Source organism: Haliotis rubra, unplaced genomic scaffold, assembly GCF_003918875.1.
Source record: "Haliotis rubra isolate DU_JTF1 unplaced genomic scaffold, ASM391887v1 Scf587, whole genome shotgun sequence".
Lineage (NCBI taxonomy): Eukaryota > Metazoa > Mollusca > Gastropoda > Lepetellida > Haliotidae > Haliotis > Haliotis rubra.
Window position 1 is genome coordinate 480274 of NW_025767287.1, and position 12670 is coordinate 492943.

A 12670-nucleotide genomic window follows, 5' to 3' on the forward strand; every position below is an offset into this window, starting at 1 on the left:
CAAAATTCCATCATTGAACAAACTCCATTCAGGAATTTACATGGACCAGTTGACAGCCTGATATTCAGCCCCATGTCTGCAGCAGATGTCATGTGTGATGATGGTAAAAGTGAAATACATGAACAGTCTGTTATAGCTATAGTCCCTTATATGTTTCAAAGGAACCAGTGCTGAGGAAGATTTAATGACTTGTTAAAGACATTATTATAAGTATTTGGGATGAAAATTGCATCAAATATACATGTTAATGCTTGTTGTGAAACCCAGAAATGCTTAAACAAAAATATAGTGAAACCTTATATGTAACATGTTTAAACATATTCCAAGCATAAATGTCAAAATGTACCTTTATGTCAAATGCTGACAATCCTGGCATGGTCATGTATAAATTGTATACGGAACACAAAGAACTGTAAGTTGTCAGGAAACATTGCAGTACACATGAATCCTTCCCTCTCAACCCACACAAGAGGTGTCCTGCACCCAGGGTAGGTAATAAGCTGGCTTATACACTAACAATATTATCCAGGTAAACACCAACAACTGGTGGACTGTATTGCCATACACGATTTCATTGGGAATAATAAAGTATATAACTTCCTGTTACCATGGTTACCAATGCAGAAAGTTTTCTGATGTTGAGAGGCATCAACAACATCTCAAGTATGATAGTTGTGAATGATTCAGTTTGTTGATGATTCATTGATGGTTCATTTTGGAGACTTGATGGTGACTGTTGTCAGTACATAAACATCACACAAACCATGACAACAAGACACATTGCTTTCATACTTCCTGAGTGACAAATGTATCAAAGATAGTCATCTACAGTCACTGAGGTTTATGTCACTTTCAGCAGTTTGGCTGCAATATCACAGCTTTTCAGAAGGAATTCAGCTGTGTTGAATCTAACCCTGTGTCCTTAGTAATGAGAAATCTCCTTTTGGCTACGCTTGTTGATACACCCATGGTCATGTGGGAGTATCATAAGAAGAATGGCTTACACCTCCACTATGAAGTTCAACTTGAACTGCATCAATAGCTATTTTCTTTTTTTTATATTCACTTTATTTCTTTTTGATGGGTACATAATTGTTGCATTTGTGGTACATAAATATACAAAGTATGAACACGAGTGGTAGATAATCCGTAGGCTGTAAGAATACATTGTTATTGTAATTTATGTTAAGTAATTTTGGCAAGATGACCAAAAGGTGAAGAATTTACCATAGTTACAGTGCGAAAAGGCTGTCAATTTCATACAGGGTGTGTAGGTAATTCTTTAATCCAGCAAACTACGGATGTGAATTAGAACATCTCTTTGAATATATAGTATTTTGTTGCGATGATAATCATATTTAATACATCATTTCGCTTTTCTTTATACCCAAAGATTATATGTTTTGCATCCAGAATTAATCTTGTGTCTGTATCTTGTTCAATCCAGGATTTCAGTATTTTTCAACATTTTCACACGTACACACTCATAAAATATGTGGATAATGTATTTGATTGTAACATTACAAAATGTACAAGAAGCAGATTGTGTCAGTTTATAGTTAATAAATATTTGTTTGTTGTAATGATTCTTTGGACAATTTTATATTGAAGCCATCTGAATTGTGTATTACAAGTTGTTCTGAAAGGTATATAGTTAAAAACTTTCCAGAGTTGTTCTCATATAACTACGTTGATATCCCTTTCCCATTTAAGCTGGCTGTTTAGCCTTTCTTTCAATATATGTTTCCTTAACAAGACAGAGTAGAAAATCTTGCATCCTTTACGTTCTTTGTAAAGAATATGTATATTATTAGGAATAAATGGCTCCTCTACTTTACACAGAGTTAGTTTTTTCAAAAGTAAGTATGATTTAATGGAATTGATGATACCCCTATATTCTAAAACATGTGTCTTAATACTGTGTAAGGAAATTCACTCCTCATAGGTAAGAAAATTACTATCTGTGTTCAGTAGATCATTAATGAATTTAATATTTCCCTTCAAGTAATGTTTATGAATAATTGATTTTTGATCTACGGTGATACTGTCGTTTGCCCATATATATTGTTGTGAAATTTCAGTATCGATGTCATCATTTGTTTGTAAAGATTGCATATTGACCCACACTTCTTAAACATCTTTCCAAAAAACATTTCTGATATTTGGGATAATAGTGTGTTTTAAATAGCTTGCTCCCATCTCTGTTGGATGAAGACTTTTTCTTGGAATAGCAAGATTTATAAGATTTGATATATTTGAAAGTTTAACTAATGTTTTGCCCAGCCATGAGAGTTATTGAACCTGTATTGTTTCAAGAATTAAAGGTACATTTAGCCCCCCATCTTTGTACGATTGAATAATAGCATTTAGTTATCACGATCTTGTCAGTTTTTCCGTTCCAAACAAATTTAAAGTATTTTTTCTGTAGATTTTGAATGGTAACACTTCTTACATTTGGCACCATGGTAAAAAGATGGTTAAGGGAAGGTAATATAAGGCTTTTTAAGGACAGTAATTCTACCAAATGGAGTAAGGTCTCTTCTTAACCACGTCGTCATTGTCTTATCAACTTGTTTTAGTTTGTCTTTATATTTTCTCTCAACCATTTCAGCCTGGTTGTGTTGAAACTGAATTCCGAGTAAAGTAAAGGGTCATTGGGACTAATCTAGTTTGAAGGTCTTACAGTATTGAATGCTTGAGTATTGCATAGAACCAATCCATATTATTTTAGTTTTTTCTATGCTTATTTTAAGGCCAGAAAATTCAGCAAATTTATTAAGTATACCCAAGGTTGCTTGAAAGCATTTTTCCATTCTATCAAGAATAAGTGTTGTGTCGTCTACAAATTGCGTTAAAAAAATATTCGATCTCAGGAAATTTTATACCGTTTACATTTTTATATTCCCTCAACATGTGTGCAAAAATTTCTGTCCGTGCAGATAATAAAAAGATATGGGGAAAGTAGATCGTCTTGTCTACATCCTCTCGAAATATTAAAAAATTCACTGGAAAAAACATTTACTGGAACATTTGACTTCATATCATTGTAAAAAGTCTTAATCCAATGTGTAATAGAGGGTCCAAAATAACGAAAATCAAGACAATTCTCAATATATTTCAATTCAACAGAGTCAAAAGCTTTTTCAAAGTCGATTAGTATAAGAAAACCTGGTATATTCATTTGTTCGGTGTTCGACATCAATTACTCCCACATAAAGTCATTTCACTTCTACTTTAAGACAAAGTATCTGAACTTTCACATTATGTATCCTACACCTGAATGTTGAAGTGAAAGGTCACCTGATCTAACCAAAGTAATTCATCAGAGAAAATTGGTTTGAGTTTTGCATTTTTACTACTTGATACTTCATAGTTGATTGTCTTACTACCAGTACAGAATAATGGCAATTATTCAAAAATATCTTAACACATAAAGGAATATAAGACAACTTCAAAGTTCCAAATCACCAAAACATTAAGCCATCAATGTGTTGAATCATGTAACAAAATATAAGTCGCAAATATTTGGGTAATTTAGAACATAGGAAATTGATAAAAAAAATATTTAATGCTGTATATATATGTGAGTGAATATGCTTTTAGCAATATTCCAGGAATATCACGATGAGGGCCACCGGAAATGGTGGGCTTCACACCTTCTGTGCCTGTCATTCTCATGTTGGAGCTTCTGGTAATCTGTGATGTGGGGCAGGTCGGGTGGGTATCCATCACATGAGATAGGATAAGTATATATACAATTAATAGTAAAATTTTCAAATTTTTAAACTTATCCTATCTCACAGTATGCATTATCCAACAGTTGGCTGGAGGGCCGCAGATTACCCTGTGTCAACTCTACAACCGTGAGGTCGCATAACACAAGGGGGACAGGAGAAAGCACCAACTCCTGATATGCTAACTCCGAACTTGTGATGAGTTGCTTCTGATAACCCCTTAGTTTACACAGAACAAAAACTCTAGGGAGTTGGTCCCGAATTAATGTGGTTTTCAGCCACAACTTTTGACAAACAAAAGGACGCAGTTTGGCAAGTAGATCCCGCCTCCCCGCGATTTATCAGGTGACCCCAGTGAATTAAAGTCGAAGACCTTAATCTGGAAGTCCCTGCTTCGAAACTACCCCAGACACTACGTTGGAGGGCAGTGAAGAGGGAATAGCCAGGCACTCAACTCGTTTCAACATTCAGTACCAATCTCCCTTACCAAAGGTGAGAAAAGGACTTAGGAAGGCGGAGCAGCGAAAACCACGCGCGGGTGGAAATCAACACTTCACTGGCGTAATTGCTCAGAGAGTAGAAGTCAGTGGCGAGATGTCAACCACCTCTGCATGCAGCAAGACTGGCCTCTCAGTCTATAGAGTCATAACTATATCAGTGCAGTCAGCCCCTAGTTCTCCAGCGAGGTGGTCCTAAGCCCAAAGTAAAAAAAAGTTACAAAAGCCAAGATAACATCTAGATCTTTTATTTTGTACAGAAGCAAAACAACATCTTTGGAAGGACTGCTTCATCTGCGAGAGCACAGGCCAATGGCAGCTGCTGAGAGCTAGGACCAGAGGGCGAACTGGTGTAGGCCCTCCACATCCGTGACCGAGAGGTCCCGAAGATAGTGTGAGGCGAAAACAGTATCTGACTTCCAATAACATCCCTCCATGATTGCCTTGAGGGAACAGTTACTATAAAGAGCCATGGTAGAAGCTGGGGCCGAGTTTCAGGAGGATTCGCTGCAGAAGGTGGAGGAAGGTCGGCATGGGCATAGGCACACAGGATAGTGGATCGAAACCAGAACGCCAAGTTAGTGTGCGAGACTTCTGAAGTGGAGAAGGCAGACAACGAGATGAACAATCTCTTACGCAAACTGCACCGGTCTTTAGAGGCAACTAGGTAGATCCTCAGTGCCCAAACTGGGCACAGGGAGAGATCTTCCTTGTCATCAGGACCCAAGATAGTGGACAACGGTGGAATCGTGAACATGCGGTCCGGCTGTCCAGGTAGTTGGTTCTTGGTGACGAAATCCCACCGCAAACCAAGACAAGAAAGACTTAAGCATGTCTTGACCTCTCAAACTGCACCCGGGAGACATCGAGAGCGTGTAACTCGGAAATGCGGGCAGCAGTGGCCAAAGCCAAGAGGAAGAAGGTCTTGAAAGTTATCTGCTCAAAGTCTTTTCCCTTCAAGGGTTCATAAGTCGCTGACGTAAGATGATTAAGCACAATGGAAAGGTCCCAAGATGGTGGCCGGGATTGGTCAGCAAGTCTATAAGATCTGAGGAGAGACTGGAGCTCAGGAACAGTCAATACCTTCACACCAGTGGCATGCGCAATAACAGTGTTAAGAGCCGCCAGGTAAGTAAACAATGTAGAACCCTTAAGCTTTTTGGAGGTACGAAGATGTTGGAGATACTTTGCCACCAACTGCTGCGAAACAGTAGTGGGAGAAGCTATACCTCTGGCCCTGCAATACGCTTCAAAGTTCTGTCACTTGTGATCATAGAGTGACCAAGTAGATAGGCGATGCGCTGTAGTGATGGCAGTAGCAACACGCTGAGAATATCCCTTCACAGTTAGCAGGTTATGGAGATGCACCAAACGTGCAGATGAAGTGTGAGCGGAGACCAATGCAGCTGATCGGAGTGCGGGTGCACCAGAAGATCGACATGTTCGGGAAGTGGTACAGGATCTGGATCGGCCAGTTCTTGTAGATCGACGAACCACCTTCTGGCCAATAGGGCTCGACCAAAAGCAGTAACATCCGCTGAGTTGTGCGTAGTTTCAGTAGTATGCATTGAAGTAGGGCCACTGGTGGAAACAATACGCGTTTAGGTCGTTCCAAAGAATGGCTAGAGCGTCCAGACCCCAGGCAAGAGGGTCCGGAATTGGAGAACCACGAACAGAGGTAACTGGTGGTTGTTTGAAGAGTGGCAGACAGATCACTGTCTCGTCAGCAGAAAGCAGATGGTCTGGAACACCTGAGGATGTAGTTTCCCGCACTCTGTCAGGGGAGGACGGCGGCCAGGACCCGAAAATCGCAATCATGTTCTTCCTCCTGGAATATGATTGAAACTGGAACAAGAGAGATGTTGAGATTGTCCACCAGCGGGGAGAAAAGCTGGTGTGACCAATGCAGGAGTTGAGGCCACCCTGTCGACCCCATCCGGCTGCCACACTAACGCTGCATTGTCCGACCGGACCATGAGAGAGGACGATCATAGAATCTCTTGAGCCTGGATACAATTGTCGATGTAAGTCTCAAACAATATCCCCTTGTGATGAAGGAAGCTGGTGATGGGCTTTGTCACCCGTGTAAATAACTATGGAGATGAAGAAATTCCAAACGGTAGCACCCGACACTGGTAGTGGGTGCCCTTGAAACGAAACAAAGAAACTTGCGATGGTCCAGGAAGATCAGGATGTGAAGGTAAGCATCCTGAAGGTCCAGGCTGACCATGTAATTCCCCGGTTTGATGATAGTCTTTAGTAAGGCTAAGGAGACCATACGGAAATGAGGCGGTGGTTGTAGTTGAAAACCTTCATGTTGAACTTGTCGGAATCCTTCTTCGGGTTGATGAATGGGATATGTCCTGTGCTCCGGAAACAATGTGAGATCGTAGCAGAGTCAGTTGACGAATGAGATACGTCCTGTGCTCCGGAAACAATTTGAGAGGAGGGTTGCCGATGACTGGAAGTTGAAACCCCTTGGACAGAGTGGAGAGAACGTATGGATCGTCCAAGATGGTCCAATTGGGGGCATAAATCCCAAATCTTCCGCCCACTGGGCAAGCCTTGATAAGTCACGATTGGGCGGAAGTACCAGCTCGTGCTCCTGATATCATCAGTCACTGCTTCTGGGTCACTCTGATTGGCCGGGACTGCTTGGAACCGGGCTGGTAGAAAAGTGAGCGATGGTGGCGGTTGGGCGTCCTCTGTTCGAACCTCTTCCTTGAAAAAGAATTCGAAGATCCCGAAGAATCTGGGTTGGACGGCACATAGGTAGCTGGCCGCCATTGATGCAACGAATCTTCTACTTGCAATAGTTGAAACTTCAACAGCTCCACCGACACTTGCAAATGAGCATTCTGACCAACCTTAGCAGCTCTATCCCTTATAGCCCCATTAAAGAGTGTTCTGCCTGACCAAGGTTGATGGAACAGATCTGTCTGAAATCTATCATCCCAATAAATTGGTGAAGCGGGCCCCTGCGCCCAACTGCCGTGGGGTAGGAGAAAAAATGGGCCACATATTCCAAGATGGTCTGGAACTGCTCCTGTAACAACACCATCGCAGGCCGAATATAAGCATGTTGAGGGGAAGCTGCATGCGAGACAGACATAGCCACAGCTTCAGTCGAGTCAACACCAAGTTGAGGGGAGCTAGGATCCTCCTAATGGCACAGTCCAGGTGCAATAACTCACGGTCTTCAACCAAAAAGAGAGAATAAGTCCTTTGTTTAGAACCCAACAGGCGCCAATGTCATCATCAGAGAAAGCTGAGGCCAGCGTGAAAACCCATGAACATGGGAAGCCGTAAGTTGAATTGAGGTGCGTGAATCCATCCTTAACCTTCCTGGGGTTGTCAGCGCCTCATCAAAGTGAAGCGCCAGTTGAGTAATGCAGGGGCCGAGGGTGGAAAAAGTGATAGATCTGAAATCACCCGGTTTCATAGTGCGAAGGTGTTCACTGCTATTCGACAAGCGTGAAGCGATGGCATAAAAATCAAGAGGTCGAGGCATAGAACTCTCAGAAAGCCGGATCCCCAGGAAACCCGGTAAAATAGGTCCGGCGAATGTGTGGGCGTAGTACCGAGTAGAAGGCAATGTATACCAGAGGCTGGCATGGGGTGTGGATGACCTGGTAAGGGTGGCAGCGTTGAAACAATAGGCGGCACTGGAAGACTGTGGTACACTGGGTAAGCATCACACCGGCAGCTTAAAGTGAAGCTCTGACGAAAGCGCCGAACCAGGACCAAGCGGCATATTGGGAAATAGGGGCTACGACATTCAGTGCCGGAAACCAGGGCGAGAGTGGTGCATAGGAGGCAAGTGGGTATCACCAGTAGCGTTGAACCAGGAGAAAGTAGGCTCTGCCAGCAAGCGTCAAGCGGAACCAAGTGGCATTGACGGGAAGTGGTGCTTCAACAGTTAGCTGAACTGGGAGCAGCGATGCTCTGCCAGTAAGCGTCGAACCGGGAGCAAGTGGCGCTCTGATAGTAAGTGCCAAATCAGGTGAGGTGAGGTGAAATTGGGTTTAACGTCGTGCTTGAGAATATTTACCGGCTCATATGGCAGCGTGCATCGCGTGTTTATTGTATGTGCAGCTGCTTGTACTTGCCCCAGACTTCCAGCTGGTTTTATAGTGCTAGCCCACTGAGATACCATGCCGCAGTGAAGCATGAATACCCCACTCAGACACATTATACTGACTCCGAGCCGACCAGTCCTTGTTGTACCCATTAATGCCGGCGCCATGCAGGGACCAACAAGTACCATATTTGCGTCTTTTGGTTTGGCGGTCGGGGGATCGAACCAGCGACCTTCAGCTCTCGCGGACGGCTGCTTCACTACACCACCATGGGCGGTCGAATCAGGAGCAAGTGGTGCTCTAGTAGCAAGCGCTCCATAAACAGCCAGGACGGCATACGAGGCAGAGGTAGAGAGCGCTGAACTGGAACTCAACACTAGTAGATACCACAGGAAGGTACGAGAGCACCGAGCCAGGACAAAGTACCGAACTGGAGACAAGTGGTGCATGCATATCCAATCATATGGGCAATCACAGAAGTAGAAAGCGCCGAACTGAACGTATCCACTGCTAGATAGTGAATGTTTGACATATGTACACAGTTTGATGAAGCTAGCATGTATAGTTTAGGAGATCTGCTCCGGACAAGATGACATCCTCATAGTCACAGCCTAAGTCACGTTTCCATGGAAACCGCAAAAAATAAAATTCACATCTGGGTCTAACCCCCAAAAGGCACATCTAAGAATCATGAGCTTGATATGTGTAACAAGTTTGGTTAAGCTATCACAAATAATTTAGGAGATATGCTTTGGATAAAATGTGGCGGGGCGCTGCGGACGTAAATGCGCATATGATGGAACTTCGTTTCTATAACCCCCGTAACTTCGTTGTTGCGGGGGATGAAAAAAACATGTTTGAAAGAACAAATCATCTGACAGTTACTTTGAGTCCAGCTTGACTTTTTTTTAAACTAAATCAAAATCGTTTCCTTGGAAATCATGAGAAACATAAATGCCAAAAATCTGTAAAGAGCAAATGGCACCATTTCAAAATTTGCCTAATATATCTGCCAAGTTCTGTTGAAAGATACTGAACGCATTTCGAATTGTGCTCCGGGAACAAAACCCACCCCTCCCTTTTGAGACTAAGTCTGAATCGTTTCAGAGGAAACTGGGAAAAATAAATATGCCCAAAATCTGCCAAATAGCAAAGGGCACCACTTTGGCATCTGGCGCACATATCAGCCAAGTTTTGCTGAAAGATATTATGAAGCTTTCCAGTTGTGCTCCGGAAACGAAACCCACCCCTTCCTTTTGGGACTAAGTCCAAATCATTTCCATGAAAACCAAACAACATATAAATGACAAAAATCTGTAAATAGCAAAGGCACCACTTCAAGGTCTGTCTCAAATATCTGCCAAGTTTTGAACAAAGAGACAAAGTCATCAATATCCCCACTTAATGGCAAAATACTCTTCATGATTATGTCTCTGAGTTATGATTATGTCAAATATTTAGGTGTGTATATAGAAATATTTAGGTGTGTATATAGAAAAGTGGAAGGAGAGTATTGAAAGGTTTTAAAGTTCTGCTCAGAAAGCAGCACTATCACCAATTTCAGCTCAAACTTGTTGCCATGGAAATGCCAAAAATATTTTATTCAAATTCCAAAACTACCAAAAGGCACCAGTACACCACCAGATCTATCTATGTGCCAAGTTTGGTGAAGAAATATTGAACGGTTTTAGAGTTCTGCTCGGAAAAGAGCACAACCACCAATTTCAGTCTAAGTCGAACTTGTTGCCATGGAAACGCCAAAATATTTTATTCAGAATTCCAAAACTACCAAAAGGCACCAGTACACCACCAGATCTATCTATGTGCCAAGTTTGGTGAAGAAATATTGAGCGGTTTTAGAGTTCTGCTCGGAGGAAAGAGCACAACCACCAATTTCAGGCTAAGTCAAACTTGTTGCCATGGAAACGCCAAAAATATTTTATTCAGAATTCCAAAACTACCAAAAGGCACCAGTACACCACCAGATCTATCTATGTGCCAAGTTTGGTGAAGAAATATTGAGCGGTTTTAGAGTTCTGCTCGGAAAAGAGCACAACCACCAATTTCAGTCTAAGTCAAACTTGTTGCCATGGAAACGCCAAAATATTTTATTCAGAATTCCAAAACTACCAAAGGCACCAGTACACCACCAGATCTATCCATGTACCAAGTTTGGTGAAGAAATATTGAGCGGTTTTAGAGTTCTGCTCGGAAAAGAGCACTACCACAATTTCAGGCTAAGTCAAACTTGTTGCCATGGAAACATCAAAAATATTTTATTCAGAATTCCAAAACTACCAAAAGGCACCAGTACACCACCAGATCTATCTATGTGCCAAGTTTGGTGAAGAAATATTGAACGGTTTTAGAGTTCTGCTCGGAGAAAAGAGCACTACCACCAATTTCAGTCTAAGTGGAACTTGTTGCCACGGAAGCGCCAAAAATATTTTATTCAAATTCCAAAACTACCAAAAGGCACCAGTACACCACCAGATCTATCCATGTACCAAGTTTGGTGAAGAAATATTGAACGGTTTTAGAGTTCTGCTCCGGAAAAGAGCACTACCACTAATTTCAGTCAAAGTCGAACTTGTTGCCATGGAAACGCCAAAAATATTTAATTCAGAATTCCAAAACTACCAAAAGGCACCAGTACACCACCAGATCCATGTATGTGCCAAGTTTGGTGAAAAAGAAATATTGAGCGGTTTTAGAGTTCTGCTCGGAAAAAGACAAATATTACCTGCGGACGGACTGGCGGACTGACCCAGCGAATGATCTGAGACGATTGAGACGGGCCTTACGACGGACCGAGTCCATTTTAATACCCATAAAAGCAGCGTTGCGCGAGGGATAAAACTCCCCAAAACCCAAAGTAGTAAAATTCTCAAAGATATCAACAAAGGAGGAGGTATTATCATAATGATAAACATAAATACCTTATTCAGTTTGGCAATTTCAGGGAAGTGTCTTTACTTGTTTGTTGTTTAACATAGTACGCAGCAATATTACAGTTATATAGCTTTGATCTGTTAATAATCAAGTCAGGGCCAGAAAATCCAGTGATCAACATCATGAGCAACAATCTACGCAATTTGGATACGATGACATGTGTCAATCAAGTCAGCGAGCCCGACTATTCAATCTTACGACAAACATGGGTTACTGATGACCAATTTTAACCCGGTATAGTAGGCCATTTCTTCCTGGCCTGGGAATCTGGCCTAGGTCAAACTTTCCCCGGGGAAATTCACCTGTTAAGAGTAAGTTAGAGTTACCTCCCTTTGTTTTGCTTCTGGCGGAAGACGGTGGGATTCTCGTAATTTCCAGTAATTCCTAAATGATTGTAGCGTGACGTACATTTTGCTAGAAATATCAAAAACTGTATAATAGGTATATAAGGGATGGTTGTAGAGATGAGGGACTACTGCTCTGGATTTACGCTTGTCTGTCTGCTGATATAGATGTTTCAAGAGACCTACCACTTGTCTATATTGAACTTCACAGCTGTCAACAATCTTCAATCAGTAGATCTGTTTACAAGAAATATCAAGACTTTGGCATGCAGGTTCAGATTATATGATCCTATCTTCAGCTGAGGAGATGATGTTTACAGTACAAGAAAATGAAGTTAAAAAGATTTTGGAGCAGCCTTATTAGTATGACAGGGGCCTTTGGTGAAATCCATGAACAACACGTTTGGTGAAGACAAACCTGGGAACATGATCAGGGTGAACTTCAAACTTACAAACATAAATGTCATCAGTGCTAGAAGCAGCTCCATTAGTATGATACCCGTGAAGGTCCGGGTTAGAATGAACCCTCAGTAGCCCATGCTTTAAATCGTGTAGGCTGACTAGCGGGGATCGGGTGGTCAGGCTCGCTGACTTGGTTGACACATGTCATCGGTTCCCAATTGCGCAGATCGATGCTCATGCTGTTGATCACTGGATTGTCTGGACCAGACTCAATTATTTTCAGACTGCTGCCACATAGGTGGAATATTGCTGAGTGCAGCATAAAACTAAACTCACTCACTACGACAGGTGGCAGGGGTGGTCCAGTGTCCTGAGGCACTAGGCTAGCCCTGAATATTGAAACTGTTGGTTTGTCACCACCATACTTGTACTCACAGGTTTGACCTAAGTGGAACACATCAAAGATCTTTGTCTTCAGGCTGAATGGATACAACTCTGACCAAATCATTGGTTTTGGCTTTTCAACAATTACCTCCCATAATTAGGTATTACAGCTACACTTAAATCCCTTCATGACTGTCAGTATTGTCAGATTTTATGTTTTGGGGACATCATATTTTTTCAGAAGGCAGTGTTAACTGTTGTAATTACAAGGTGGGATA

General features: G+C 42.0%; 1 protein-coding gene across 1 annotated transcript in view; it reads right to left on the reverse strand.

The window, feature by feature from the left end:
* LOC124254919 (NIPA-like protein 2) overlaps window positions 1-12670 on the reverse strand; it is a 43318-nt gene that overhangs the window by 29555 nt on the left and 1093 nt on the right. The window lies entirely within an intron of this gene.